This window comes from Lactuca saligna, chromosome 5 (genome assembly GCF_052625555.1).
Source record: "Lactuca saligna cultivar CGN05327 chromosome 5, ASM5262555v1, whole genome shotgun sequence".
NCBI classification, from domain to species: domain Eukaryota; kingdom Viridiplantae; phylum Streptophyta; class Magnoliopsida; order Asterales; family Asteraceae; genus Lactuca; species Lactuca saligna.
This window is the reverse complement of record NC_136421.1, coordinates 241,515,692-241,541,564: the sequence shown is the minus strand read 5'-3', so window position 1 is coordinate 241,541,564 and position 25,873 is coordinate 241,515,692. Positions and strand designations below refer to the sequence as shown.

Below are 25,873 nucleotides of genomic sequence, written 5' to 3'. Positions count from 1 at the left end.
ATTTATTGGTCATTGTCGTATCTAGACATTCTACCAATCTTCTAACTAGTTTAAGGTTTGTATGGATTTAGATTTGATATTGATTGATTATTTTTAGATTGATGGGAAAATCATATCATAAAATTCAACAAAAACTTCTTCTCTTTGCTTTAAGTTAGACGTTTTTTTTTTTTAAATAAAAAAAAGAAAATAGACAGTATTTTGTTGAGACGTTCGTCTTAAAATAATTTTAATTTCATGTTATAAGTGTGTATTCACATCTGTATACATTATTCTCTGAATATATTTAATGGGTTGAATTGCAATTATTGAAAGAGTGGAAATTGCATCGCATGTGGACCTCCATTTAATGGGAATTTTGGCGACCTTTTTGGTATTGGAGGAAGATATAGGGGACGTGATAATAACACAAGGGTCCATTTTCTAAGTGTTTTAACGGGTATCCGGTGCTTTAATTATATATTCTACCCTTCCCTTTTAAGATTCTTTTAATTTTGTGTAAATTACACATAAAAAAATATTTTTAACGGATTCGGAAAACAATACTGCAAATTAATAATTAAAAAAAGTATGTTAAATATTTATAATTAAACAATAATTTTGATTATCTAAATTGTAGATGTATTTTAAAATAAACCATTCATTTGATTACATAAATATAATATTATTTAAACAATTTTTATTGATGATTTCAAAGGTTCTAGACTAACGAAATCCGAATTACAGAACCAAAAAAAAGTTAACACAGAAATAATCGATCTCCTCACAACCAAAGTCGCACAAATTCAGTTTTGGCTGCTTTAATTTGGATTTTATAGTTAACACATGTTAACCAGTTATTAACTTTTAAAATAAAAATACTTATTTTATTCTGATGTATTTTATTTTATTGTTTAAAAATAAACTATAATCTTATTTTGTAATTTAACTTGTTAATATATATATATATATATATATATATATATATATATATATATATATATATATATATATATATATACCCATATAGGGTAAAGTGAATATACCTAACAACCTTATATAAGCTTAGGTACCCAACCTCATCAAACTAGGTCATTTTGCATTAAATTTTCATTGCAATCATCCAAGGTTCTTAAACTTCATCCCTAAACTTGATTTACTTCGAAAAAATTTGGAAATTGATCGTTATATTTCTCCTACATCATTTCATTTGTAGCGGTAGGATATGAAGCCCATCAGGCGGTATTCAATAGAAAGACGTGATGTAAAAGAAAGATGTTGGTGAAAATCCAAAGATTTTGGAAGTAATAAAGTTATGGGTTTGAAGTTTAAGAACCTTAGGCAATTACAACGTAAATATGATACAAATCGATGTAGTATTATGGAGTTAGGTACCTAAGATTATATAAGGTTATTAGGTATATTCACTTTACCCATATATATATATATATATATATATATATATATATATATATATATATATATATATATATATATATATATATATATATATATATATATATGCTTAGGTTAATTTGTTTCTATTAAATATTGTCTCTCTGTGATATTGATTATTAGCCAATCATTTTAGATAATTTAAGTAACGGTTTAATATTTATTAATTAATTAAAAATAATCAATTTAATCATACAAATTTCAGTATAAGGATTTTGGACAATAAACTATATTTAAAAAAAAAGAAATTTTCGAAAATTTAAGGATAATTAATTCTCTTACTTTTTAAATTTTGATTTTTTTTTAAAAATAATTCAATATTAGTTCTAACGTATTTTTTATAATAAACGAATTTATTCTGTCAGAATGACATTTTGTTAGAACTGATATATTCTACGAGGATATCAGATCATATCATTCTTCAAACGAAATAACAACATTTTTTGATTGAATGAACTTTCTAAGATTAACAATTTTTTTGATAAAAGTTAAATTTTTGTTATCACATTCTTAAAAATTGAAAATCTTAATATACTATTCTATGGGAAATCTCCAATAAAGTCCTAAAATTTTGATCCGGTTTACATTTTAGTCCTAAATTAATTTTTGTTTACGAAAAAGTCCTATAAACCGGCAAAAACTTGCATTTTTACCTTTTTTGACCGGTTGGAACCGGTAACAAATTAATTTGAGACTATTTTATAAACTGAACCAAAATATTAGGACTTCTCCGCAAAAAAAATATTAGGATTTTCCTGGAAACAAAAACTTTATTATTATTATTATTATTATTATTATTATATTAAAAATATAAACAAGTGTAATAATTTTTAAATTCATTATTATTAATATTTTTAATAATACATATAAATACACTTAAATAAATATTAAATAAATTTTTTAAAGGTGAAAGTGGTGGTGATGGTAATGTTTTAACATTGAAATCATGAATATATGCTTGTATGTTCTCATTTTGTATAAGATCATTTGACATTTCTTATTATTGTTTTCATTCAGAATATTAATACTTAACAATTTAAAAGAAGTTGTCTATTTGTAAAATTGTTTATAAATAGTTTAAGATAAAAAAATTTCTCACTTTGTATATAAATTTATTTAAGGTAGAAATATTTATGTTCAAATCCAACAAATTCACTATAAATATTTACATTGGTTGCCAATATCAAATTTCAAAAGTATTAATTACAATATCTTATTTAGTATAAATTAATATGACTTTTTTGCTTTATCACATTATATTTGCTATTTTCCCAATAAAACCACATGAATAAAATAATGAAAAAGTGCAAAACACATGTTTGTAATTCAAATACTTACACATAAGACATATACACATAGCACTGCTCATTATTTATTAACAATTTGAAAAATCGCTAACTTAATCATGAGCTAAAACTCATATCTTCTGTTTAGGGTAGATGAATTTATGACTGTGGTTTGATTTTGTGGTTGGATTAATTGAATTTGGTGAGTTTTGTTTTGTTAAGCTTGTTGAAAAACCTTATGTCTTAACAACAAATATTTTCTGTTAATTAACAAGTATATTAAGCTGCATGAACATCTCCTAATTGCTTATGTCATATGATTTGTGTGAAAACGTTGTTATGTTCCTAGGAATAGTGAACATGAAACTAGGGTTAACTAGAAAATAGGTAAGTTAATGTGTGAGCATGTGTGATGAACCATCAACAAGAGGTTAATTAAATTGGTAATTTGATTAGCTAACTATAAGTCTTACTTAACAAGAATCAATAAACTAGGAAATTTATTAGTTTAAGCACTTGATCACTACAAAATTTATTTGTTTTCTAAGTATTAGTAATAGCGAACGTGAACCTAATCGTATTAATCGGTAGCCAATAACAATTAATCCATTGCACTTGCCATAAAATCAACCATAAGAGTAAATGAATCGAACCTAAACAAAAGTCTTCTTATTATTGAATTTAGTTGATTGTTTCTTTGCTTTAGCTGTTAGTTGCTTAGTTTGAGTTTTATTTAATTGTTTAATTTTCTAGTACTGCAAAATTAGAGAAAACCTTTTCCTTTTATTACTTGTTTTAGATAATTTTAGTAATTAGTTTAATTGTCGTTCTCATGTGTTCGATACCCTGCTTGCTTAACTATACCACCAATTGATAGGTACACTGCCTTTTGTGTGTCTAAATTATATTTAAAAAGTAGGACTAAAACTAGTGCATTTTACACACATCAGGTGCTCCCGTCGTGAGCCTTGCGTAGGTGCCAACGCGAAGTCTGGTGCTGACCCGTGGCGCCGGACACATGTAAAACAGTCAATCTTTAAAAACTCATAACTTTCATATACGAACTTTGTTTTTGACATTCTTTATATCCACACGTAGGTAAAGACAAGATCTACAACTTTCCATTTGACTCCATCGGTTAATTCTTGACCGATTCTAAATTTAACAGTATGAGAAGATTACATTGTTAAATGACCGTGTAAAATTTATAACTTCTACATACGAACTTCGTTTTCGTCTGTCTTTTTATCGTTGAGCTCCTATTAATGAGATCTTCAAGTCTCATTTAGGTTACGTTGGCCAAAAATGGATCGATCTAAAATTCAAATTTTGGGCTATACATTATTATGCCAAATCTTGAAATATCATAACTTCCTCATACGAAGTCAGATTTGGGCGTTCTTTTTATGCACACTCTCGGTTTGAAGTATACTAACACTTTAATTTAGATCTTGAAGGATAAAAAGTAGTACATCAAAAATTCACTTTTTACGTTACGCTGTGTCGTGTTGGTTTTGTCATAAAATTTCGACGGGCCATAACTTCTTCGTTATAATTCGGATTTTGGCGTTATTTATATGTATGGAACCCTTATAGCATATAATATAACTTGGTTAAGATTATTCTTTCAAAATAATCTTCCATCAAAAAGTCATTTTTGACGGTTATTGTCTCTAATTTGACTAGCCCGAATCTGCGGGCGTTACATTGTAGGTCTAGCAAGTTATGGGACTTCAAAATTATAACAGTAGTGTTTTGGTTCGAAAGTTAAGGAATTAGTGACTTGTTCAGCACTAGAAGGTTTAACTCTCATAATGCCTCTTGTGGTGCAATATGTTCATGGATTCGTTATCTTCAGGATGAGTCTTTTACTCGAAGGATTGTCTAATCCCTTTTGTCAAGTGGAAACTTTCCGACAGTAGCGAATGGCCTGTGATTCTATTTTCCAATGGGAACATCAAGTACTCATAAGTTTGGTAGTCAAATGGAAGACAAAGTGGAATTGAATTAGCAGTGGTTCAGTATGGGTTGTCTGTCACGGAGTCAGACAAGTTCAAGATTTTAGATTTCGAGTAAAGTAGAAGTGGTTATTCTTCTGGGGTTAATTTAAGTTGAGTAAGGATTCATTCATTGTCGGGATTTGGGAGCCCTTCTAAGGTTGGGTTCTGTTAGACTTTAGAAGGTTGTTGTATGCCCATGGTTGCTTACTCGGTCCACATCGGGGTTATGGTTGATTTGCTCAGGCTGTCTGGCATGCCTGGGATGGTAAGGAATGATTTCAAGGACAAAATCTAATTTAAGTGGAAGAGAGTTGTAACATCCGATTCAAAGTACTTTTTAGTTTAGACCCTTGGTGTGTTAATGTTTTGCTATTTTGGTCCCTAGGGGGCAGAATTCCCAACTTCAGGAAAGTTGGAGTACGCTGGGCATACTCCTTATACGCTGGGCGTACTAGTATATTTAGGGTCGCGTATTCAGTCCATGTCCACTGGGTGTAAGTGGAGTACGCATGGCGTACATGTGGATTATGAAACCTTAATTTCTAGGGTATTGCACCCTATTTAAGCCTTATGATTGCCTCATTTGGTCATGTTTAGATAGCCTCCACCCTTCCTTGTATAGGATTCAAAACCCTAGTGAGTTCTTGAAAGTTTTGAGCCATAAAAAGTGTTTGTTGGTGCTTTGTGAGGGAGAAAAAGAAGTGGACCATTTGGAGTTGTGCTTGGATCTTGAGGATACGAGATTAGCTTATCATTTTCTAGCCTTTTGATGTATAAATCTCACAACCTGCTAATCTATGATGCTAGATCTAGTTATTTTGCTATTTTTGTGCTTTTTGAGTCCTTGGAGTGATTGATGAGTTTCTAGATTCACTCCAGAAGTGATTGATGGTAGATCTAGGTTTATTTTGGTCCCTTTGTCCATAAAAATGCAAGCTTTGAGGTGTTTATGGACTCATGCATGTGTTAAGACCCTTTGTTAAGTTCTTTTGAGCTCTAGAGCCCCATTAAGTTATGCATGCACGTAAAGTTGCCAATTTTATGTGATAAGCCACCTTAAGGAAGTCAAATCTGATAGTATGAAGCAAGGGTTGAATGAATTAAGTGCTTAATGATGTGGGATGTCAAAATGGGGAATACATAGGCATACAAACCGGTACGCTGCGCGTATTTTCCCCAGAGCGTGTACACTAAGTGTACGAGCTGAGTGCGCCCCGCGTACTTAGCAGTGGGCTTTGGAATTTTGGGTTTTTCGGTATTGTACCCATGTTGGACCTTAGGAGTCTAGGGCTTTGTTGGGCCATCAAAATTCTATTTTTGGGCTGATGCTATTGTGTTGGACTCTTTTGGTTAAATGCCTACGAAGGGATTTGGGCCCAATTTGGAAGATTGGACCATATTTGGGTTTTGGGTGATCATTTTGGAATTTGGACATTTTGGATAGTTTACTTGCGCCAAGTTCTATAAAGGGTAAAAAGGTCTTTCAACATAGTTTGGACTCTTAGTGTGAGTCGAGATCCAATTATTAATTGGATGTTATTTTATGATATATATATATATATATATATATATATATATATATGTATATGTATGTGTGTGTTATGGTGTAAGTGTGTAATTAAACAACTAATGCATATTAATAGCAATTTTATTGCATGAAATAATGATAGCTACAAATATAATAGAATACAGGGGCGGATGTATGATTTCACAGTAATGGTGTCAAGGGAAACTCATGGGTTGTACAATAGTACAAAAAATAAAATTTTCGAAAATTTTCCATTATGTCCGAAAAATCTGGGGTTGTCAGTGCCACCATGGACCCATCCTAAAACTGCCACTGATAGAATACGATCATGTCATATTAGCAATAAATGTTGCTTTAACAAGAAAAAAAACGTACTTCGTGTCATTTAAGTAAATGAAAAGTTGCTTTAACATGAAAAAAACATGCTTGGTTAGCATCATAAAACTTAAACAAAAAAACAGTGTATTTTGGTTAAAGAGATGCTATATTTTTTGTTAGGTTAAATTTACATGTAATCAAGGTCGTATTTTTTGTAAGTAAAACTATAATAAAAATTGTATATAAGTATAAAAATATTGTATTTGAAACATTAAAAATATGAATTTGCATGATTGCATGTGAAATCTGATTGGATCTATATTATGTATAATACCTGCAACTCTTTCGGAAAAGGATTACTCTGTTGTCGCGTAACACAACAGTTGATAAAGTGTTACTTTAGGCAAAATAGTGTTACTTTAGGCAAAATTCAACATTTTCAAGGCTTAATGCAAAATTTTACCAAACTTTCGTTAGTTTCATTTTATTGTAGTGATTGTAATTTAGATTTTAATGGTTGTAAGTTGTTAACCTTGCATTTATCTCTAATTAGTTTATCACACCATCGTATATGTTATGTTAAATGTTAAAACTTCGACCATTTATGACCAATTTTTGCAAAATGTCTTTCTTAAAATTTAGTATTATCCAAATTACTTAAAATACATTTTAAATAAGCATTTCAAATAATTCATACGAGATGTATTTCATGATCTACCTCTGGCTGTTGTGTGTGTCTTGGCCAAAACCTCCTCTTATGGTCATCAAAACGTCAAGTCTAGGATCTCATGCCAAACAATGTTGTTTCCTAGACATGTTGGTTTCCCAATTTGTTTTGCGAACTCTAACAACCACCTACCACTGCTACCATTATCTACTATAACAATGAAACAATGTCAATCTCGTTTACCTCGCCTTAAATCATGTTCAACATTAAATACGTCCAAGTTGAACGTTCAAAATCATCGTCCCGCTCAAACCCAGAGGGAGGGGGGGGGGGGTGTTATATATATATATATATATATATATATATATATATATATATATATATATATATATATATATATATATATATATATATATATATATATATATATAGAAGGTTAGGTTCATGTCATTTTTTTTCTTTTATTTAATTCAAGTTCCGAAAATAATATTTAAAAAAAAAAATTGGATTTTTCCATTTATTTTGCATTTTAAAACTATTTTATAGAATATGTATAGTGTAATATTCTATTAGAATATTTCACGTATTTTAAAAAAAAATGATTTTTATTTTTATTTTTTTTAGTTAATTCAAGTTCCGAAAATAATATTAAAAAACAAATTTTTAGATTTTTACATTTATTTTGCATTTTAAAATTATTTTTTAGAATATGTTAGTGTAATATTCTATTAAAATATTTCACGTATTTTTCAAAAAAATAGGATTTTATTTATTTTTAAAATTTTTTTTGTAGTTAATTTACATTCCAAAAATAATATTTAAAAAAAAAGAATTTTTGGATTTTTTTTTCATTTATTTTGCATTTTAAAATTATTTTTAGATTTGATCTCACGATCTCACAAAATTAGAATGACATCAAATGAACCTGAACCCTCATATCTCTCTCTCTCTCTCTCTCTCTCTCTCTATATATATATATATATATATATATATATATATATATATATATATATATATATATATATATATTATTCTATATTGTATATCTACAATTTTCCCTTGCAAATCTATATAATGATATGAATGAGATACGACATATTATTGGAAATTAACACAACAAAAACTAAATGAAATGCTTCACTTTTTTCCATTTCTTTAATTTTTTTATAAAAAAAATGCTACTTTATCCGATTTACATAATATTCTATATAAATATAATTTTAAAATCGTAAAAATCATTTTTTTCATTCTCTTTTATTTAGAAGGTTAGTAAAAATAAGTATTTATAAAAAAGCACACTCTGATTTTTGAGCAATCATGATGTTTTGATCGGACAAAATACATGCGAACAAAATTTCACGATTGATTACATCCGAACCGAACAATGCTTATGATTACTTGATGGACCCCATGGATATGTCGATTTCAATCAAATTTTCTTCCTCATTCATCTCCGACCACCGGTAAATAGATTCCGGTGATAATTGCTCAAAACACAACTCTTCTTCTTCATCATCTTCTTCTCCTCCTCCTTTCAACCCAACATAGTCCCCGGCCGGAAGTTCTATTTCTATCAGGCTCTCCTCGTCGGAGCAGTCGGGACTCTCGCTCGGAAACTGCCCACAGTCAAAGTCGGAATCCTCTTCACTGGTGGATGAAAACCGGCCAATAATGTCTTTTTCCGAGAAAGATTCCGGCAAACCTGTGTCGGAAAAACCAATCTTTAATTCATCTTGAGCCTGGTTTGAGATCTTCCGATCAGAGCAGATATGATCATGGTCATCTTGTTGTTGCGACTGTTCTTTCTTAAGAACTTGTACTTTGAGTTTTGCTAGTGGCAAGAACAGAAAGGTAGAAGAAACCAATATCAAAACTGTGATGAGGAAGAAAAAGATGGGGAAATTACAGAAAGACCCATAAGCGTATGTGAGAATGGGGAGAAGAAAAGCAATAATCCATGGGGTTTTTGGGAAATAAACACAGGATTTCGTATGAGTTAGAGAATAGAAACTAATGAATCTTGGAAGTGTTAAGAATACAAGAAAGGATTCTTTTTGAGCAGACACACATGCACTAAAACCCTAAAAACATAAACATTGTAAAGATTTGAGAAGCCATGGCCATGTGACCACCTCTTTCTTCACCACATGGCTTTTTGAAAGTTCAAATCAAATTGCCTCAAATAGCAAATAATAATTAATTCTTAATTATGATACCAAAAATTATATATATATTTTTTATGAATGTAGATAATGTATAGAAATCTGAAGCACTGGTTACCGACTAGATATGACAAATTTTTTTAGAATTATAATTGTTGATTAATAATCAAGTTTTATGTTTTAACTTTTAGTATGAATGTGTTTATTTTTTGTGTTATTTAAAAGAAAGAAATCCAAAAATTTGGATGTATGGTTTAAACAATTCAACATTGTATTTTATGTCAGAATTACTATTTTTAGTTAAGATCATCTTCGATAATGATGGTAATAAGATGGATAAGGGCCGGCCTTCTTCATATTTGTTTATAGGGATTCTTTTTAGGGAAAATGACTATTGAGGGTAATTAACTTTTGTATTTGTATTTATTTGGTCTTTTTTTTATTTATTTATTCAATATACCATCGAACTTATTGTTTGTGTTCACCATAACCCTTTTGACAGGCTTTTGACCTGTGATAACCGGTCAAAGGGTTATGGTGAACACAAACAACATGTTCGATGGTATATTGAGTACAAAAAAAAGGAAAAGGACCAAATGAGAACAAACACAACAGTTGGTTACCCTCCTGAGTCATTTTCCCTTTACTCATTTACAGCAAATCTTACATCAACTCCTACTGATATTAATGACTTTATGAAATTCATTCTTACTTCTCTTCAAAACATAACTCACGAAAGAGCGCTATTCATACATGTACAACTTTGTAATGCACTTGAATATTTATTAGGGGAATCTTGACTAAGCAGACGCATTTCACGACTACATTTACATTTCCAATCGAATGATTTATCGTATCATGGATTCTAGACAAGTCTACAAATGAGTGGAATCACAAGTGTTGTGATTTTTTAGTTTACTTAGCTTTAAGATCGAATTCATAGGATAAGATACAACATCAATATGTACAATATCATGCTGTTTTTGCAGACACATCACCATAATATACCTTGAGGTAAACGTTTATGCTAATAAATATACCTCTCATACACAATCATATCCTTTTGAAGAGAGGTGTTGACAGCTAACCACAGTAAACATAACATAGATCATGTTTTAACGAAGTTACTTCTCTGAAACGCTCTTCATATACGTTATAGCCAAAGAAGGTTGCAATCTTTGATAATTTTGCAACTTTAATTTTATTTAACTTTTCGAGGAAAATGACTCAGGAGGGTAACCAACTGTTGAGTTTTTTTCTCATTTGGTCCATTTCCTTTTTTTTTTGTACTCAATATACTATCGAACTTATTGTTTATGTTCACCATAACCCTTTGATCGGCTATCACAGGTCAAAAGTCGGTCAAAAGGGTTATGGTGAACACAAACAACAAGTTCTATGGTATATTGAATAAAAAAAAAGGAAATTGACCAAATGAGTACAAACGCAAAAGTTATTTACCCTAAAGAGTCATTAGCCCTTCTTTTTAATCGGATACTTTTTAGTTAGCAATTTTAATTTAACAAAATCGAATAATATCCGATTTAATCGGTTTTTGGGATTCGGTTCAATTTAAAGGGTAAAGTAAATAAGATTTCATATGTTGTAATCTTTTAGACCAATTGTTTTTCCGTCACAAACTAAGAAACTAAGACTAAAATTTGTTCATCGTAGGTTCTTTACAAGTCATGGTAGCCCTATTCACGGTTTATATTTTTTCCAGTTTTGTTTAGACTTTTGAGTTGATACTTCAACACATGATTTTGGAATAACGGGGCTTGCACATGACTATTTAATAAAATTCCTAAAGCTAGCAACATTTTCTATTAAAAGTCCTAAAGCTAGTTTTATTCATTATACCGGTAAATTGTTTCATGTATATAACAACATTTTCCGATAAAAGTCTCAAAGCTTGTTTTGATCATATAAAAAGTAAGGGTTATTGACATAACAAGACATCAAAGTTTTACCATTGGTTTTAAATGCCTCTTGAAGACACTTTCATCTCCGAAGTTTTCTATTGAAGACACTTTCATCTCCGAAGTTTTCTATTGAAGACACTTTCATCCACATAGTTGTTATATGATTGAGATAACACACTTTCATCTCCGTAGTTTTCTATTGAAGACGGGAGTCCTTTCATTGATCGATGTAGATTTTTCTTAAGAAGTTAAACAATTATTCTTCAATTGGTGATGGATCTACCCTTAGCTTCGAAAACCTTTGACTACTAGAAGAGACCGTGTATATATATGTGAGTAAAAACCTTTGACTATCAAAGTCAATGTAAATATGAGGAATGGAACTAGGAAACCGGTTAATTTTGTATGAAATGGTATATTAGACAGGTAAATGGTCATTTAAAACCAAATGTAAAATTTTAATGTGTTTTTATGTCAATGACCTAAAAAGTAAAGTAAATAGCTTATTGAAAATATTGGTGTGTCAAATATAATGATTTGATGATGTAAAATATAAGAACAAACATAATCATGGAGATGTATTTGGTGAACAAGATATTGTATTCAATAATGATAACGAAATTAAAAAAAGGGAAGATTGCAATCTATCTAATCTACGTTAAAGAATCTCAACTATGATGCAGAGTATAAGAACAAACACAATCACAAAGATGTATTTGATGAACAAGATATTGTATTCAACTATGATAATTAAATTAAAAAAAAAAAAGGAAGATTGCAATCTATCTGATCTATGTTAAAGAATCTCAACTCATTCAAGGACTACATCTTGCCGGGCTAACTAAAGTAGACTTTTGAGCTAGAAGTAATATGAGAATAAAGGTTTCTAACAAAATGAATGTGGGCTGAGGCATTTTGGGCTCTCTAGATGGGCCAATTTATGATAGTCGTTGACCTAAAGTGAAGATGGGACTTGAAGGAAGCAATACAAACAAAAGTTTTATTCAATGTGTATATCTAATTTTGATATTTGCATCTATATCCAAAAAAGATAAATCAAACAGAAATGTAATGTTAGACTCGTTATTTAAAACCCAAAAACATTATTTTGGACTTGAAAAACAGATAAATCATGTTATCGTTTGGGACGAAGGGTCATTTCTGAAATCAAAAGTTTTTATTGATCTGTTTAAAAGATTGTGTGATTACTTTCCAAATATAATATTTTAATCCTATATTTGAGTATCCTGAAATCCATATTTTGAGGGTAATTTTTCAAGGAACAATTTCAATTCAAAACACTAATGAGAAACTACGAACTAGAGATTAATAGAATTTGATTGTCAAAGATAAAAGAACAAATTAGCATTAAATGTTGATTTTATCATATAAATAATGAATGTGAGTTTAAAAGATAATCATAGAAAATATATTATGAAAATAATATTTTCCGTAAAATTTCTTTAGCTTTCAAGCAGTGGTGGATCTTTTGGAGATGGGAGGAATGAGAATAACGTAAGCAATCATTATTAAAGAAAACACATCATTGAAGATAACGAAACATTATAGAAGATAATAATTTTATCTTGTCTTTTGTAATTATGTAAGTGTCAGTAAGAATAATTTGTATTTGTCGTTTGTATTAAAATAGTGTCGGTAGGATGTAAGACCCCCCATAGTCTAGGGGTCTATATTGTAAATTATGTGTATCGTTTTGCAATCAAACGATTGCAACTATAATTGTAACGGGTTCCTTCGAGCTTATAAATAGGGCCTTCGCCCATATGAAATAAACAAATTAAGTTTGAGTGTTTAAGACTTGAGTTGATCTCAAAGTTTTTCTCTGTTGAAATAGTTTGTCTATTTCTGAATAGCAGAGTTTTATCCAAACTATCCACATAAACATTCAATTATTCAACACAATTCATCATCAAGACAATCCAACGCATCAATCAGGTATAATCTTATCCTATTATTCATTTATCCGTCATGTTGTTAAAATTGGTATCAAAGCTAAGTAACGTTCTTATTATTTTACATATTCAATCTATTGTCAATAAGAAAATAAACATATGCAACATCGTAAACATAATAACGAAAAGTCATTGTTTTTAAATACTCATATTTAAAAAGTCATCACCAACAATTAAAATATTTATCATAAGAAGATTTAATATCATAAATATGTCTCAAGATATTTTCAATTGTTATACTACTTTTATTTCTCCATGATAGTATCATTTCGAGTTTTTCTAACTATTAATTCTACAAAATTTGAAATTTTTATTAAAATAATACTCATTTTTATTAATAATCAAATTAATCAAATTCATGCTTGAAATATATATTTATGTCTAACAAAATTTTGATGAATTGTATTCCTAATAGAAATATTATTTTAAGAATACAGCAAATACATGAATCTATTAATAATTCTGAGCAAAATCTTAAGGATTCTTACGAAGCTAATAATCAAGGTACGGTTTTAAACAATAACCATATTCATGATGTTAGATATTTTATAAGAACTAGTATTCGTTACAAGCAAATACGTCATCTAAAAACAAAACTATTTGTATTTTAAAATAAAACATATAACTTTTAAATATTAATAAATATTCATTTGTATTATTGTTTCTTTCTTTGGTATGACCGTCTTTATTTGTCATCATAAACATTATATAAATAATCATCATTATAAGTTATTAAAGTTATAATTATGAGTTTTTCAAGCCTAAACACAAATAAACAAGAATTAAATTTTCTTCGTAAAACATTAAAACAGTTTAAAAAATTTCTTCTAAATTTAAAAATAGATTCTAACATATCAATAATAAATTGTATATCTAATATTGAAGCAATACATATAATAAATAATAGTATAAATTGAAAACAAGAACAAATAAAAAACCTTGAAGATAAGATAACAAAATTAATTTGTTAAATAAGTTTCAAAAAGATAGAAAAAGCGTTGACAATAACTAATTCACTAGAAAAAAGAAACTAAAAATTTTATATATATGGAAACTTTACAAGAAAAAGTAGAAACACTAACTAAATTATTTGCAGCATTAGAAATTCCGTCTGAAACTCAAGAAAATAATATAATAGAAAATAATTCAGATAATGATGACGCAGAAGTAATATATGATTTTTCTTCAGATGATGAAAACCCTTATTCAAATCCATATAAAAATTCACAACACAATTTTGAATTAAAACGAAAACAATCATATGTTGAAGATGATTATCAAAGTCAATATATTTATGGACCACCTTCGTTAGAAGAAATTTTTTTATATAGACAAGGAATGGTCAAAAATAAACAAAACAAATGGGAAAAAATCCCTCCACAATATATACCTAAACTATTTACTTTTCCAACAAATTCAGATATTCTTTTTATTGATTGTGAGCAAAATCCCGAAGCAAAAATTCAAGAATGGAGTAATAAAATGGGAATTCAAATTCAACTAACTAAAGAATTAAGAAATCGACATCCAAATAATTTTCTTAATTATATTATACATAAAACATAGGGCAATGCATATCGTTTCCTTTCATCTCTCGATGAAACAGAGACGATGATGATAGCAACCACTGACGCTATGGAAACATTTAAAAATGTATTAAATCGGCTTATTCAAGAATTCATAGCAAAACAAATAGAAGATAAAACATATCAAAAAGCTTTTCAATTGGAATCATTATGGCATCTAACTAACTTACGAATTTGTAACATGTGTTATTTAGACCCATTTATATGCGAGTATTCTGAACATTATTATAATCTAGATTTTACTAGAAAAAAGATAGCATTAGACATGTTTTACCAAAAATTACCATCATTAGTAAGTCAAAGTGTAATAAAAGATTTCCAAGAAGCATTACAACAAAATAAAATTGCAAAGACCTTAGGAGCAAGGATAAGTATATTAAAAGCATGGATGCAGAAAATATGTTTAGAACAAAAAATAACACAAGATGCAAGAATTTATGCTGTGATACCTTATCTAATAAAGTTAATCAATATGGTTGTAAAGATAATAAAAAACAAAAATATAAAAAGAAAATTTGGAAAAACAAACTTATAAACCTAAATATAAACAATATTATAAACAAGGTGAAAGAAAATATTTTCGAGACAGAAAACAATATAAGAAAAAATATCAATCTAACACAAATTACTGTCCATCTAATAAAAAAGATTGTAAATGTTGGATATGTCAAGAAGACGGACACAAAGCCTACGAATGTCCAAAAAAGACTAAAAAAGAAAAAGAAACAAACTTATTAAAAATTGCATATGATCTCGGGTATGAACCTATAGAAGATTCAGGAATAAATTCAGATATAGACATTTATGCATATACAACTAATACTGATTCTGATTCAGGTAAATAGTCCTATGAAGAAAGCATTATTGGGTTTAGAACATGAGGGAAACCTCATATCTAACCTATCTAAAGTATACATTGCTAAAGCATATATTGGTATGAAAATACCATCCAAAGTAAACAATGATAAAGTATACAGTGATATGAAAATATCACCAAAGCATACATTGATATGAAAATTCTCATATCATAATTTAAAATATTAAAAGCAAACAAAAATCAGCAATTATTCAGGTACCCAAAAGGCGCAAATATTCATTCAGCAGAAATATTGAAATGGAAGCCATCATGAAGCAAGTCAAACACTAGTTTAGACAAAAAGAGGAGCAAGAAGCATCATTAATCAGACAGCTTGAAGTAGTCAAACGTGAAAAAGAGCAACTACAACAAACAATACAAATTCTATCATCTTATTCAGCATCTAAAGAAGAAGCAGCCAGCAGCTCAACAACAAAGCAACCAAAAGAAGAAATTCAAGAAATATCATCCGATGAAAGTCAACCACAAATAGCACTCGAAACAGAAAAAAAAATTATGATGCCAAACTAGGAGGAGTATCCACCACTACAAGCAGATCATAAAAATATAAAGAAATGGTACGTAATTTTCAACGGAGAAAACAAAGGAGTATATGATGATTGGGGAATCGCCAGTTCATATATTCTTGGAAAAAATATCATTCACAAAAGTTACAGAACGAAAAATGAAGCAGAAACCGCATACAACGAAGCATACAAAGCAGTAATAAAAGATAACGTCGAATGTTCAAAAACAGTTCTCCTAACACCACAAAAACCTATATCCAGCTTCACACCACAAAAACCTGTTTCCATCCCAAGATCCCTTAACCAAATAAATGCAAAAATTACCCTTGAATCCATTCTATCAACCAAAGACAAAGAAGCCATGAAAAAACCATCTGCCAAAAAATTTGCCGAATTATGGGACAACCTCATTTCATACACCGAAGTCCATTCCTTGATGGGCTTTTACCCAGTAGCCAGACACCCAGGTCCTAAAGCAGTTTTCTTAGCCGACTTATCAGATCCTATGACTTTATGGGATTATTTTATTCATGGATTCATCGACACCATCTATCTAGAAGGCACCAATTTACACTGCATCAGCGAGTTCCCTTCTGCTATGCAAACTATCATCATAAATTATAAAATACGATTTGCAAAATAGGAAAGAGGATTATTCATTAAAATGCATTCTAGCTATCCAATTTTTGATGAAGACTCTCAATTAATTGTCCCAGGTATTACTTTCGCAAACATGGGAATAAGCAACGGCTCAAAACCAACAAAAGATGATCTACCACGAGAATCACCAACACAAGATCATCTATTTTTTGCACTCGCCGGTGTCTATTTAGCATCATCACGCATAGGCAACGGTAAAGATCAAAAGTCAAGAATCAGAGTGAACTACGCCAGTAAAACTTTCATTATCTATTCGTTAACAGACAGTGAAATCACTCCGGAAGCAATGAAAGCAATTGAAACCTTAGAACAACCTTTCGAAAATTTTTCTCATCAATTAGCTGAATTACCTGCTGATATCAAAAAACAACTTTGTGAACATATTATGCATGCACCAAGACATAATTGCAGTCACTGTTCAGAAAACACAGAAGAAACACCATTCATAGAAGATTAAAACACTATTCAAAAATATGTCTTTTTGGAGGTGGGAGGAATGAGAATGACGTAAGCAATCATTATTAAAGAAAACACATAATTGAAGATAACGAAACATTATAGAAGATAATAATTCTATCTTGTCTTTTGTAGTTATGTAAGTGTCGGCAAGAATAATTTGTATTTGTCGTTTGTATTAAAATAGTGTCGGTAGGATGTAAGACCCTCCATAGTCTAAGGGTCTATATTGTAAATTATGTGTATTGTTTTGCAATCAAACGATTGCAACAATAATTGTAACCGGCTCCTTCGAGCCTATAAATAGGGCCTTCGCCCATATGAGATTATTATATATTTAATTATGTAAAGTGTCGGTAGAATTATTTGTATTTGTCGTTTGTATTAAAATAGTGTCGGTAGGATGTAAGACCCTCCATAGTCTAGGGGTCTATATTGTAAATTATGTTTATCGTTTTGCAATCAAACGATTGCAACAATAATTGTAACCGGCTCCTTCGAGCCTATAAATAGGGCATTCGCCCAAATGAAATAAACAAGTTAAGTTTGAGTGTTTAAGACTTGAGTTGATCTCAAAGTTCTTCTCTGTTGAAATAGTTTGTCTATTTCTGAATAGCAGAGTTCTATCCGAACTATCCACATAAACATTCAATTATTCAACACAATCCATCATCAAGACAATCCAACACATTAATCAGAGTTCTATCCAAACTAGAATAATTTGTATTTGTCGTTTGTATTAAAATAGTGTCGGTAGGATGTAAGACCCCCATAGTCTAGGGGTCTATATTGTAAATTATGTGTATCGTTTTGCAATCAAACGATTGCAACAATAATTGTAACCGGCTCCTTCGAGCCTATAAATAGGGCCTTCGCCCATATGAAATAAACAAGTTAAGTTTGAGTGTTTAAGACTTTAGTTGATCTCAAAGTTCTTCTCTGTTGAAATAGTTTGTCTATTTCTGAATAGCAGAGTTCTATCCAAACTATCCACATAAACATTCAATTATTCAACACAATCCATCGACAATCCAAAGCATCAATCAGGTATAATCTTATCCTAATATTCATTTATCCGTCATGTTGTTAAAATTGGTATCAGAGCTAAGTATCGTTCTTATTATGATTATGAATGTTAAATCTTTCGTTCATATGAATACATGTTCATCATATATATTCTTATGAATATTCATCGTTACAAACAGTCATCGTTATAAGTTATTATCATAAACTCATTATTAAAATCAAATACTACTATCCACCTACAATTTGAACATATGTCGGTAGAAGGTTTTTTTACAATTATGACTATGTACCAAGAAGTTAGAAACACATTTCATATAAGTTTTTAATTCTCTGACTGCATCATAAATATAATAGTATTAAAAAACTCCACCATCAACATCTTATTAGAATTTATAAATCGTAACTTTGAAAGAAAAAAATAAATTATCATTTTGTTTCTAAAAATTATTATCATGAGTTTTTCAAGTTTAAATATTTACAAATAAAAAATCTTGAAGATAAAATAGCAAGAATAATTTATTAAATATGTTTCAAGAAATAGAAAATACACCAATCATTATTAATAGAGTAAATTACACGAATAGTCCCTATGGTTTAGGGTAATTTGCGTGTTTGGTCCCTAACTTACTTTTTTAACTCGGAAGGTCTCTACTGTTTGTTTTTGTTACGCGCTTGGTCCCTGTCTTACCTAAAAAGACTATTTTGCCCTTGATTTTTTGATTTATTTAAATAAACACACACCCAATCACACTCCTTCACTTTACCTTACACACCTCATCATTTTTTCCTATTTAAATAATAGTATTTTTAGGTAAGATAGGGACCAAATATATAATAAAAACAAACAGTAGGGACCAAGCATGTAACAAAAACAAACAGTAGGAACCTTCCGAGTTAAAAAAATTAGTTAGGGACCAAACACGCAAATTACCCAAACCATAGGGACCATTCTTGTAATGTACTCTTATTAATAACGAAGAAAATGAATCAGGATACGCTTTTGATGCTCTAATTAATAAAAATAATATTAATAAAGATGCTATAACGAAATCAAATTTTATACTATCTGAAAAACATAATTTTAGATATAACTCATTGAAAAATTTCTTTTCTAGAAAAAACATTATATATTATGGAAAAATTATAGGAGAAGAACCAAAACCAATAGAATCAACATAAGGAAATATTATTATATCAATAATAAATAAACAACAAATTAGAAATAAATTATCTAATATTAAAGAAGTAGATAGAACAAAAATCGCTTATATTCATATATCAACTATTCAAATAATTTTAAAAAGTACTTTTAGCGATTTAGACACACCAATAGAATTAGAAATTAGAGATGATCGTATAATTAATAATCAAGAAAGTATTATTGCAAAAGGAAAAGGAAATTTAATTGAAGGAAAAATAAAATTTGATATTAATATACAACTAGGATTAAGTCTAAAAGATAAAAATTTATGTAATAGTATTACCGTACGATATAAATTATTAAGACAAAATTTTATGTTTAAAGTAAATCATCCATTTACTATTACATATCAAATAAATTATGCATTAACAAATTCTCATCATAGTATTACGTTTAAAACAAAAGATAGAATTTATATAGATAAATTATTTACCCCTTTATTATCACTTGAATCACCAAATATGAATAATAATAGAATTTTTAATGAAATCAATTTTCCATCGATAATAACTATTCCGTTAATAAAAAGAAATCCAATTATAGAACCTCCAATTTCAACTATAACATGTAGATTTTCTATATCAGAGAATCAACCTACAACATCTACTAATAGCCAAGATGAAAAATTAGAAGACATAAAACAAATGATTAAATCATTAAGTTTAAGAATGTGACAGAATCATCTAGTAGTGCTTTAAAATATTTTAAAACACTCGAAGGTTCATATCAAAATACAAAACCGTGCATACCAGATAAAGAAATGATTATAGAAATACCACATAATTTACCACAAGGAACAATATATAATATTGGTCTTGATTCTGAAGAAGATAAATCAATAGGAGATAAGTTAAATATAATTAGTCAAAAATTAAATAATATTATAGATATAGAAAGTTTACTTGTACTAAAACAAATTCCTGAGCTATTACAAAGTTTAACTCAACAGAAAATATTACTCGAAAAATATTTATAAATAAAAACTATTAAAGAAGAGCCACATGAGAAATCGCTTGAACAAAAACCACTCACTATTAAACCACCTTTTACATGGTAAAAATAAATAATGAGCAATAAAACTCAAATATATTGTAATTTCGATAATAAATATAAAGTCGATTTACTTAAAAAATTATGGAAAGATTTAGAAAATTCCATAAAACATTTAAAAGAAAAAGAATCTGAGTACAAGAACTAATTTCTAAAAACAAAAATTATCCTGCATATCAATTAATCAAAATAGGAAGATTAAGAACTCAAATTAATCATTCTAAAATAGTAATAAAAAAACATTAACAATTTAATTAATTTTCTTTCAGACGCCTTAATAATTTGTTAAAATGAATTCAAAAGTACAAATTAATTCTTCAAAAGATAACATGCTTTGGACTAATATATTAAAAAACCATTGGAAAATAAATTCTAATATCTCTAATACCATTCAACATTTAGAAAAAACTTTATCATATGAACAAAACTGTTTGATAAGATTACACTCGGAAAGTGAAGAATATAGTAATCAATTAAAAAGGATATCTCGATTACAAGAAGGAATTAAGAAATACAAAAAATCACAAAATCGTAATTTAAAAACAATACGCAATGCTTCAACCATTGTAACAAACACAACTTGTTAATATGAAAACTTTGTACATATAGAAATTTATAAACCAACTCTAATGAGTAGAAGAAAAACAAATATTAATCCAAATAGTACCTTTATTACAACTAAAATACAAGAAAAGAACTAGTCTCATATATAGATACATGAGCTACTTTATGTTTCGGAAGAAAAAAGATATTAAAAATTTGGGAAAAATAAAAAAAACCATTAAAAATTACAATTGCTGATAAATCAATTCACAAAATTTGGTTCATAGGAAGAGACATAGATATAGTAATTGAAAAAGCACTATTTATCAAGTTGTCCCGTTACATTTCTCTGTTACTGTTAACGGAATATTCCACTGTTCAAAAGTTCCGTTAATGAGAAGTCTTCAAGTTTAATAAACATTTCAATTGTGTATGTTTATATGCCGTTAAGTCGTGATGAAAGGAAATAAAATACATAGCACATATTTCCATTTACTTGGAAAATATTAGTTTATTATTACGACCACTAAATCGGGTGCGACCAAAAGCCCCGTTTAACGGTAGTATCGGGTAGACTTCCACTGTGTCCCAACTCAAAACCCTATATAAGGGTGAGTGGAGTCTATTGGAGAATTTTTACACTCTCTCTCTAGACCCGTTTTCGCCCCGAAACCGCAACCAAACGCTTCCAAATAGTAAGTCCGCTTACCCTAGCTTATTCTAAACATAGTGATTTATGTTTATAGCCCAAAAATCATCCAAGAAGGCATGGAATGAGGATTTTACAGCCCAAGAACACTCTAGGGCCGTAAACCCCTAAAATGGTGCCAAACATGCCTCTAAACTTGTCCATAAGCTTGGAAATAATTAGGGGATATAGCCTAGGGGTGTTTAAACATTAAAATGCATGATTTTAGGACTCAAACAAGAGTTTACGGCCCAAGCACAATCTTAGGCCGTAAACTCCTCAAAATCATGTCAAAAGTGCCCCAAAACACTCCCAAACTCATCCTAGGGCTTATTACATAATTTAGGGACTTAGCCTCTTGAGTTTAGACCCTTGAAACACTCCAAAATAATTTAATGAAAGGAGTTTACGGCCCAGACATGGTCAAGGCCGTAAACACCCTAATTCATGCCCAAAATTGTAGTTTTTGCCCCCCAAATGATCATAGGCTATTTCTATAAAATGCTAGAAAGGAATTAAGGGCTTAAACACAAGGAAAATGAGGGATTTCTTGGAGTTTACGGCCCAAGCTTTATCTAGGCCGTAAACTCCCCAAAACCCCCTCAAATGTTGGTTTTAATCACCCAAAATGGCATCACACTTCATTAGAAATCACTAGAAAGGCATTAGGGGCTTGAAACATCACAAAACTCAATGATTTAGAGTTTACGGCCGTAAACTCCTTTAGGAGTTGTTCTTAGGCTGTAAAATCCATTATAAGGCCCTTAGAAACCTCAAACCCACTCATGCCTTTGAGGAAAAGTGCTTAGAATAATTCTATGAACAAGCTAGAAGCATCAAACACCCAAGAAATTGACCTTGGGAGTTTACGGCCGTAAACTCCCTTAGGTTGGGCCGTAAACTCCTTGTTTGGTCCATGTTGGTGTTTTAAATCCATTTACACACTTGATATGTGAGTATAGCAAAGTCCCACAACTGATAAGAGACCCTTAGCACCCGTAAACGTTACCCGGGACCCCAAACACTCAACCAAAAGTGTTTTCCACTCCTTTGAGTGTGTATAATTGTTTAATTAGTATATTATATGCTAATTGTATGTGAACATATGTTATCATATGTTAAAATAGGTCCTTGTGTGTGTTCAAGTCCTTGTGTGACCCCGAACGCCCAATCGGCACTTTCGTCGGACCTACTTACACCAGGTGAGTTCATACCCCTGAATGAACCTTTTAAATGCTTTTAAATGTTTTATAGGGGGGAATACAAGTTAAACATGCCAGTTATCATGTCAATCTCATATGATTGATAACCCGCATGCACAAGATTTTACCACTTTTACACTGTTTTACCGAGTGGGACACTAAAATGACTTTTACCTGTTTCATAACTTTTACTTATACTGATTTATTCAAATTCATACTAAATTGGTTTATGAAAGATCCTCTAAGGTTTTAAACGTATTTTACAAAGGAATACAATTTGTGATTTTCTCTGTACATAAAGGCTTTTCATTAAAGATTTCCCTTTTTGACGTATACTTTTACTTGTTAAACACTGCTGCTTCACTTATACTTATTTTATACTCTGACTCGGTAACACTTTCACTTATACCTATAGTCGCTTATACTTGATGACGCTTATACTTATTCACGCTCTTACTTAGTGATACGATTTCTCCTTCACTTATACTGGATAACGACTTTACTCCACTTATACTTGATAGACGTTCTTACATCACTTATTGTCGTCTCTGCTTCGTGATACACTTATACTTGGTACGCTTATACTTCATGGTTTGATTATCCCACACTGTACTCTTATACTTCACGACTCAGATGTTCCACTGTACACTTATACTTCACGACTCAGATGTTCCACTGTACTCTTATACTTCACGACTCAGATGTTCCACTGTACACTTATACTTCACGACTCAGATGTTCCACTGTACTCTTATACTTCACGACTCAGATGTTCCACTGTACACTTATACTTCACGACTCAGATGTTCCACTGTACACTTATACTTCACTGTATGATACACACTCAAGCGTAGTTAGATGTATGTTTATGCCTGCATAGATGCATATAAATAATGATTGAAGGACTTAGGAAGGCTTGTCCGCCCTATTTCCTTTTCTTCGTTGAGATGTGGTCTGGTGGGATCGGATGTCCATCTGAAGGTTGTTTGATTCATTAGTTATATATTATGTATACGAGCATAGACATACGAGTTTTCTTCAGTCTGTTAAGAGTCTCTACCTCTAGTCTACACTTACATTAGAAACCCACTCCCTCTTAGTAACACACTATCCTCTATTTGGGATGCATCTTCGGGACGCGGCCTTCTCCGTCGTCTAGTTGGTAACCAGAGTCTCCTGTAGGGAAAGCAGACATTGTGTGTATAGGCCTATACGGGATTGACAACCCCGCACCCTGACTGCTAGCTACAGTCCACGACCTACCAAGCCAAGGGGTGACAAATGTCACATTATATAGATGCTTGTAGGGCGTCTAGTACTCTAGTCAGTATGGTTACGAGTATCCTGGGTTGCCTTATAATTCGTGGCTTTAAGGTAACAGTATTTCGTCAGCGATTTACACTGTATGCTGATGTCACCTTTTTCAGAGTCACACTGTTTTGACCTTGCTAGATGTATCTTTCATTTGATACCGTCTGGGGTCTGTTATCTCTGTTTGACCTTACAAGATGTATCTTTCATTTGATACCGTCTGGGGTCTGTTATCACTGTTTGACTTGCAAGATGTACCTTCCATTTGGTATCGTCTTCGGTCTGCGTTCACTGTGTTAGACCTTACTAGTTGTACCTTTCATTTGGTACCTTTGGGGGTCTGTTTCTCCATTTGTTAGACTAAACCAGGCGTGTCGTTAGTTCGATACTTTCCTGGAGTCTAGGACTCTTTTGCCTTAGTCAGCAGTCCTCACTGCTGAGGTATATGTTATTCCCTGATGTCTCTGCTTTCGTTAATAATCAAATTTAGTATTTTGATATTATTAGCAATTACCACATTACACTGACCAGTCTTGGTAGAAGGCTGCTTTTATTAAAGAAAATATAGGATTTTCTGGAAGGAACTCTAATACACTGAAATCTCTTAAACTATCACTTTATTAAGTTATTTGAATGAAATGTCACTAAATGCTTATGAACTCACCAGCATTTGTAAAAATGCTGATACTCGCTTTTCAAATAACTTGTATTCTCAGGTTAGCATTAGACAGGTACATCCCCGGAGCTGTTGATGAAGATAGCTTCGTACCATGCTGTATTTATTCTATTACTTGTATTACTTAAAATTGTTGTAATGTAACCTTGTAAAACTATTACTATTAATGCAATGTTTTGTTGTACTTTGATTACTATAATGCATGTGTTGTGATACTTGACATGACGTCATCCACCCCAGAACGTTTCCGCCGTTCCGGTTTTGGGGTGTGACAATTTAAAACTCCAACTATATATCAACACGATTCGGGAATAGATTTAGTAATAGGACATAATTTTCTTAAATTATATCAACCATTTATACAAACAAATGATCATATAAGTCTCAATCACCCAACAAAAGGAATTATAAAAACTGCAATTATCAAACATTTTGATCTTATTAAAATAATCAAATAGGAAGTTGGCTTTCAACTACACATATTACTAACATTCGCTAAAGAAATTGCTGAAAAACAACTCGAAGAAGTATGTAGTGAAGACCCGTTAGATCATTTAAAAAATAGAAATAATCAAGAAATAATAATATTATTAAAAAACCCTAATGACGAAGTTAATATTCCAAACAAAATTCCATATAGTATCAAAGATGTTTCTGAATTTAAACAAGAATGTACTGAATTATTAGAAAAGGGAATCATTCGACCTAGCACAAGTTCTCATTCTGCACCTGCATTTTATGTAGAAAATAATAATGAAATAAAATGAGGAAAACGAAGAATGGTAATTAATTACAAGAAAA

The 25,873-nt window shown here is 30.3% G+C and overlaps 1 long non-coding RNA gene across 3 annotated transcripts; it reads left to right on the top strand.

Moving 5' to 3' along the window:
• Positions 1-13,128: 13,128 nt before the first annotated feature.
• LOC145047136 (uncharacterized) lies at positions 13,129-25,262 on the top strand. 3 transcript variants are annotated; one of them, XR_013682119.1, is made up of 3 exons: positions 13,129-13,273; positions 15,938-18,422; positions 25,113-25,262. It is a non-coding gene; the product is annotated as an uncharacterized LOC145047136 (long non-coding RNA). The 3 variants fall into 3 exon arrangements; XR_013682118.1 differs by lacking the exon at positions 13,129-13,273 and having other exon boundaries at positions 13,282-16,310; positions 16,976-18,422; XR_013682117.1 differs by lacking the exon at positions 13,129-13,273 and having other exon boundaries at positions 13,280-18,422.
• Positions 25,263-25,873: the final 611 nt, after the last annotated feature.